Source organism: Montipora foliosa, chromosome 9 (assembly GCF_036669935.1).
Source record: "Montipora foliosa isolate CH-2021 chromosome 9, ASM3666993v2, whole genome shotgun sequence".
Taxonomy (NCBI): Eukaryota; Metazoa; Cnidaria; class Anthozoa; order Scleractinia; family Acroporidae; genus Montipora; species Montipora foliosa.
Genome location: NC_090877.1, coordinates 850,632 through 858,131, shown reverse-complemented (window position 1 = coordinate 858,131; position 7,500 = coordinate 850,632). Strand labels below are relative to the sequence as shown.

At 38.2% G+C, this 7,500-nt stretch overlaps 2 long non-coding RNA genes across 3 annotated transcripts in view; one reads left to right on the top strand and one right to left on the bottom strand.

Annotated features, from left to right (window-relative positions):
- The window catches only part of LOC137969629 (uncharacterized), an 8,331-nt gene extending 2,954 nt beyond the window's left edge, over positions 1-5,377 (top strand). For both annotated transcript variants that reach the window (XR_011116701.1, XR_011116702.1), the window contains exon 3: positions 4,301-5,377. This is a non-coding gene — a long non-coding RNA (uncharacterized lncRNA). The remainder of the gene's footprint in view (positions 1-4,300) is intronic.
- LOC137969630 (uncharacterized) overlaps positions 1-7,500 on the bottom strand; it is a 159,357-nt gene that overhangs the window by 10,466 nt on the left and 141,391 nt on the right. The gene's annotated exons all lie outside the window — the stretch shown is intronic.

The window sequence follows — 7,500 nt, the reverse complement described above, 5'->3', positions numbered from 1 at the left end:
TTGTAAGCAACATTTAAGAGCGCCTCTCAGCAATTTTCACCTAAGACCGTGCAAGATAAAAAAAATCGAAAATTGCCAAAATTTGTCACAATAAAGGACTACCAAAACCATTTTTAGAAAAATATGTTTTACTTTGTTTCGATAATTATTTTACCTGGACGGCGACTTTTTCGGTATGGGGCCTTGCGAGCGAGTGAAAACGACTCCAAAATGTCGCTTGTTTGAATCGCTCTTTTTGAAATAACGAACGAATGTTAATGAAACATGCTAATTAGGGAAGAAATTGCCAGCTTTATTCCAGAAATCATAATCTGGGATCAAATCAGGTTTTTCCAGCTTTTTCCAGCTTGTTACAAATGCTGCTTTCTAGATTTTTCTAGACATTCCTGCATGCTATTAAATGAAAGGATGTGAAGATCATGTATCAATTTCCAGCTTTTTTCAAGGATATTCCAGTTTTTCATGATTTTCTTCTGCCTTTTCCCACCCGTTAATTTTATTCCTTGATGGTTTTAACTTTTGGTTCCTTTAAGGCAATTCAGCCATTGGTAACTTTTTAAATTTATCAGGAGTGACTTTACTAAGCTTCTTACTCTAAGCAGTCAAATGCACAACAAAAACAGGCATCATTTTCTTGTCTGTATAAAGAACTACCAAAGATCATTGAATAGTTTGTTTAACTATAAAGTTATTGGTCATTAGTGGTAATCAGGCAGTCATGTCTTGTACCTTCCCTTGTAGAACCAGACACTGTGTAATCTATGTAAATCCTATTTAACGACCTTATGTAAATGGTATGTTATGATATACATAAATTGGATACAGAAGTCTTATTCAAAGGCTATGTTATACATATGCCTCATGTATATATTTTGAAAGGAAATGCTATGTTTTATCTAGTCAAATGGAACCTTTACGTAGCATATGTAAAGGCTATGTTATGGGGTTTTTGTGTCCAAAAATAAAAATGGTTTCAGCATAGTTTATACGTAGATTCGAAACAGAAAATACACAACACATACATAATTATCCTGCTCCTATAAAATCATATTCCAGCAAATCAGAAATGTGCTGGAAACTACAAAAAATCCATTGTAGTCAAGCTATTAACAGTTATTACCATAGCTCACAGACAAAAACAATTAGACGACAGATTTTAAAGCAGTTATATATTTTTATTGCGTGAACCTAAGCATTTAATTCATGCCAAAATCTTTGAATTGGGTTCTTGTTTTAAATTTAACGAGACCCTCTGTGAGGGTACACTGGGTTGCCTGTGGTACGTGCACCGTTCCAGACAATTTTTTTTCAAGTTGGGGGGTCATTAAGACCATTTATTAATCATTTGTCGGAAAGAAGAAATTCCTGTCCTCTTTGGAAATTTTAGACACGCATTGCTTACATATGGTAGTGAAGTAAAACAGCAATTTATTCCATATAAAATGTCAACTGAGCTGTGTGTTGTCTTCCAGGAGATTCAAGTTGTCCTTGCATAATATGTAGCTCTAGCAGTGCACAATATTGATTTGGTATTGTCTATCATTGTAGTGCCATGATAGAAGTCTTGGGTAAATAGCCTGAGAAGACATGTGGTTACTAGCAAAGTACTGAACCCAGAAAGATTGAAGAAAATAAATGGGAAGTGAGAAACATTGGCTTCTGGGCTGACATGTTGATAATTTTCAAACTCCCTCACATCTTCTTTCACCTCAAGTTTAAGCGTGCCCTCTGAGCGTCTGACAGCTTTGTAATACTAAAGTTTACTAAAGTTTACTAAAGTTAAACGCTATCCAGCGGGGTTAGTATCTGGATGGGTGACCTCAAACATATACCCCTTCGTAAAACAGGAGCATTGGACCGAAAATACTATTAACGCTAACCAATGCAAACTCAGCAAGGTACAGATTTTGTTAGCTTGCTTTATGCAAAAACAAATATTGATGCAAAAGTAAATTGATACACAGTTTTTGGAAAGAGCAGAAGGAAGTTTCCTAGACGGTCGTTCGAGAATAACATATTTACGACATGAAAACAACATTAACTTTGAACCATGAATATAGAATGTAAAAAGTTACGATCAGCGACAAACATTTTAAGGAGATTTTTGCTACGTTCAGTTTTGTTATTGTACTTTTGGTTGCACAAATTAATCGCAAAATCGAAAGTGACATCGCCGGAATTCAGCGGGCGCCGTGATTAATTTTGTGTCAAATGATGCCAAGGTACCGGGTTTTCGTAAGTTTCTTTTTCTGTCAAGTGTTATAGAGTTTGACAATGAGTAAAGTCAAAAACAAAGATCACAATCGCCCAAACTCTTGAGGTTGACCCCGGGGTTTACCATTGTTTATGCTGAGTCAAAAATTTACTCTCCAAGAAAAGGTTATGTATCACCAGGTAATTCCATCATTTTGGAAATAGCAGCTACTTTATTGTTCATCGGCGTCACAATTTAGTTTTGTCCAATATACACAAACGGATACGATTCGTCAATTCCGATAGTCCATTGGTACCAATGGTAGGATTGGTACCAATAGAAAAGAATGTCATTCTAATGGTTCTGTTGGTGAATATGCATTTCATTAAGGGGACTTTCACTATTTTCCCAATTATGGTGGTCTATTGGTACCAATCTAGCCTGTTCCAGGCTCTCAGATAGTGGAGAAAACGAAAAGAACTGCGTGTGAAAAGCGAGTGGGGGCTTTGGTCGAGGCGAGGCGGGAGAGCCTGTAAGCATCTCTTTAAATTCTTCATTCCGCCCACTTTGCAAATAACCTTTCGCATGTCAAAATGTCAATGTCAAATTGTTGAAAAAGGGCGGCATTGTGTGGTCCCACGCGAGTTCAAGCGCGATTCTTTTATTGTTGTTCAGAGGTGATGCGTTAATTCTCACTTGTGCGAGTACGTTAGCCAGAATTTAAGGCACTTTTAGGAAAATAACTTTACAAGCGAACGAAGGCATTGTCAAAGCAACCGGGAAATGAGTGTCAAGGAAATCACCGACGGGAGATTTAGCAAATTCGACCAAAAGACACGACAAGTTCGAAAGCTGCGAGTTGCCGACGCTCTGTTGACTTTTTCAAGGAAAACAGAAACCCGACCATTGAAGTTTCTGGCCTAGATGATAAGATGGTCTCATCAATAAACTTCAGCTCTGATGCAACAGGACAACCGATAATGAATGTGAAAGATCGATATTTCATGTGGATGGGTTCAATTGCATTTGCAGTATACAGACACGTAGCCATCACCTTCGCTTCCTGAAATCGCTTGATCTTTTAAAGCTTTAAGACATACAACGGAAATACAAGCCTGTTTTCGGCAAATTTTTGCGCTCTTTCAAAGTGGTTTTTCCTTTTTGCTCTCATTTTTTCGAAGGCGATGAAGGCAGAAATTTAATTGACCCTAGCTGGTGAATTTGAATACGCAGCCAAGTATTTGCATAAGAAAGAATAACAAAATATTGTATTTTTCTCGTTCGTCAGAGTTTTCAGAGAGCGCCGTTGAATGCTAACAATTGTGGCGTGCATGGGACATAATAGTTGTGTCAAATGCGAACTATATATCGTACCCGGTGATGCTATATTGTAAGCGGTGTGGAGAGATGTATCACAACATTGAAGCGCTTTCGCAACGCGCGGGAGTAACTGAAAATTTATGCTTTTACCAAAACCAGTTGGAAGCATTGCAAACGGATCGTTTTTTCGACTTATTAAAGTCGAACAGACACAACTTTTGCTCGAATCTGAGGGCTTGTACGTTTGGGAATACTTTAAGACACTCGGCGACAGAGTTGACCTCTTTCTTTCGTGCTCCGCGCGTGAATCAAAATGATGACGAAAGTGTTGATGTAAACTGTCAAAATTGACCAATCAGAGGGTATACCAGGGGCGCTTTCCATTTAGCCAAAATTTCCGTTTCAATCGGTTGAAATGCAAATGGAACGCGGGGTTCCAGAAGAAATTTTCCGGAACAGACGGACAACCTTCGGAGCTGCTCCACTTTTTTCGTTGCAACCGGTCTGAACGGAAACATGCCGTTCCATTTGCACGACGGCGAGATTTTTCCCGCCATTTCCAATGTCCGTCAGTGAGCGGGCGCTCACTGACTTAGGTTACCTGTAAAATTAATGTTGTTGTAAAAATGGCAGAAAGGAGAGAAGGCGAAAAAACGGTGGGGTTGCAAGAAGACGCCCAAAAAGATTACGATGAAGGTACATTTCAGTTAGACATTTTTAATACTATTCCTAATTGCGGCTGTAACAAGCTACTTCAGTTTAAACATTTTGTATGTTTTTTCACAGGTCCATCACACTCGATGCTTGAACGATGGGAGGACTTTCACGTAAAACTTCTTGTCAGTTGTTGGCAAAAGCAGAGGCTTGAATTCGGAAAAGGGAAAGCTACCAAGAAGAACATATTCAACAGAATTGCCAATGAGTTCAATAGTATTTCTGACGTGAAGGTCACGGGGGAGCAGTGTAGTCGTAAGTGGCTCAAGCTTGAAGCTTCCCACAAGAAGATAACGGACCACAACAACACCACGGGAGCCGACAAGAAAACTTGGAAATACTTCCATGAAATGGAGTCTTGTATCGGGGGAAATCCAAATGTACGACCGAAGTTCACTTTGGAGAGCAGCAGCAGCACTGCAGACGTCCTTGCGGACGAAGACACCGAGGAAAGTGAAGGTGATGAAGACCAATGTTCCGCTGCCGAGAGCTCTAGTACAACAAAACGAAAAACCACTGGAAGTGGCTGTAAACGCCGGAAAAGGAAAAGAAAATCAAAATCTTCGGCTGCAGAGATGTTGACATTCGTGTCGTCTTACGCAGAGCAACGTGAGGAGAACGAAAGAGAAAAGATGGAGTTGATGAAGGAGGCGAAGGAGGAACGAAAGAGCTTCTTTAACCAGTTACTACAAATTATGAGTAAGCGTAAATGAGATGTTCCCAGCCAAGAGAGCATTGTTAGCGTTTTTAAAGTTAACTGTGTGACCTATGGAACAGATTTTATAGAAGACTGAATTGATGCTTTAAAAGTTTGACACCATTAATATTTTCGGAGATTTTCACGAATATTGGTGCTGGTGGTGTAATTTGCAAATAGTCTTGTGCTAATTTATCACCTTTACATGGGTATACAAGTCCGCAGTAAGAACAGTGGTATGAATAATTATATGATATTTCTCATGTTTGATTTTTATTTTGTTTCAATGCTTCAAAATGTACATTTCAACTAATATTTCAAAAAAATCAGTTCTGTAATTTCTGCTACAAACTTGGATACATTGTACTTTGTGACAAACTATGGTATGGAAATTTTGAAAATAGTTAAACCTTAATATCACATTAGAATTAAAATTCTCTTTTAATACTGTATTGGTTCAATGTGTCTTGCATTTTGTCTTACTCACTTTTACAATATAACATGACCTGCACGTTTGATCATTGTAATGATACTGGACAGAAAATTCAGCTGCTGATCAGGGCTGTACAAAGTTTGCATCTCAAGGTGCTAAAGGATTTTCTGTGACGTTGGACATCACAAGTTCTCGAATTATTCAAAGGTACAGGCATTGAGCAAATGCCATTAGTAAGGAAGTTTATAATATCAGCTCATAATATTTTATACATTTAGAAAATTCTGCACATTCTATTCTCATGTTAAGAACTTGTTGTAAATGCAGCACTGATATTTACATAAAGCATTACACTCAATTAATTTCTAGAGCCACAATACTATGAGAGCTGATTACATGGCAAATTTCAGCCTGGGATGACATTTTGTTGCAATTACATTGCAAGTTTGTCCTGCTTTCAGCATTGACTTAATCTGACAGATCGCCACCATTGTTTTTTTTAATAGATGACAAATGTGCCTGCCCAAGCTCACGTTTCAACCCAAACTGAAATTTGGATGCAATTAGATGAGGTTTTTCAGCCTTTCAGCCTAAGCTGAAATTTCTAGTCTGGTTTCGGCAACTGAGCTTGAAATTTCAACCCAGGTTGAAAACAAATGCAGCCTGGACAAAATTTCTCTTGATGTAAAGGTCTCAAATTTCAGCTTGGTTAGCCAGGGCCTGGTTGTTCAAAGGCCAATTAAGCTAATACAGGATTAGCAAGAATTTTTATTTCAATTTTGCAGTTTGTCAGCAAGATGCTCTGTTTATATTTTTTGCCCTTCAGTTTTGAGCGTGAGTAATCTCAGACCACACAAAAAGTAAGTGGTGGATAACATTTTTACAGAATAAAAATTGCTACTCCGGTCCTGGGTTAGCGTGAAATGGCTTTCAAACAACCTGGCCCAGGCGAAGATTCCAGCCCAGCCTCCTCAAGAAATCCTCTGAAAATATGTGTGCTACTACATGAAGAAAATTTTAGTCCATGCTGCTGAAAAGATATGCAGTCCAAACTGAAATTCTTCTTATGTAATAATTTGCAAATTTCTCTTGGAGACTGGGCTAAAATTCACTAAGTACAAATATATTTTCCCTGAACTGAGTTTCAGGTTACAACAGATTTGTAATATGAGCTCTCTTCTGCTCTGCCTGCCTGCAAACTCTTCCTAAGGAGTGATCAACATCACTGTCATCATCGTCATCATCATCGCAAAGAAAGTACGCCTCATCAAAATCATCATTAATGAGACAAAAATTGTGTAAGACACAGGCTGCCATGATAAAAATGGTCATGCGCTTGACACTCAGCAGGTTAAGATACTGTAATTTGCGCCATCGCCCTTTTAGAAGCCCAATTGCACGTTCAATTACTTGGCGCCGGCTTGACAGAGCTTCATTAAATCTGATCTGTTGCCTTGTCAAGTGTCCATTATCTCTGTAGGGGACCATGAGCCATCTGAGTGAAATGAAAAAAAAAACATCAGTAACAGATCTGCAGATCATTGTTGACAAAGTGTAGAAACGAGGGAGTTGACATAACATTATTTATGTACTAAACTTGCAGATATTAGACTCATTAAAAATTAATTCATCTTTTCTACATACATGTATGGTACTTTAACATCACTGATGAGCCTGAGATCAACTGAACACTTGCCCTTTTATTAGGGTTACTTAATACTGAAAAACAGTCTAACAAATAGTGACAAAATAAACCAAACAAACCAACAAAACAATTAGAATGATGTTAATTGCCATAAAAACAAAATTGGTATTGATAGATGTAAAAAGTACAGCCACCAAGAATACTAGTCCCTTCCCCACTAATTTCAAGTATTACTAAGAATTCCTTCAGAAGTAAAAGGTTTTTGAATTTCCCACCCTCTCCCTCCACTCTAAAACAATGTTGAAAATTATACTGCCAAATGGCTTGAGGAGTGGAGGACAAAATGCAATCGGAGTTTGCGAAGTCATTTGATTGCAATGAAGTTACAAAAAATAATTTTTTTTTTCAGTACCTTGTTAGTGGATAACCACCATCCCCGAGGAGGTGAGTGTCTCCTGCGAACTTAGCATCTGAGTTTTGCCATAGTAGTGAGTTTC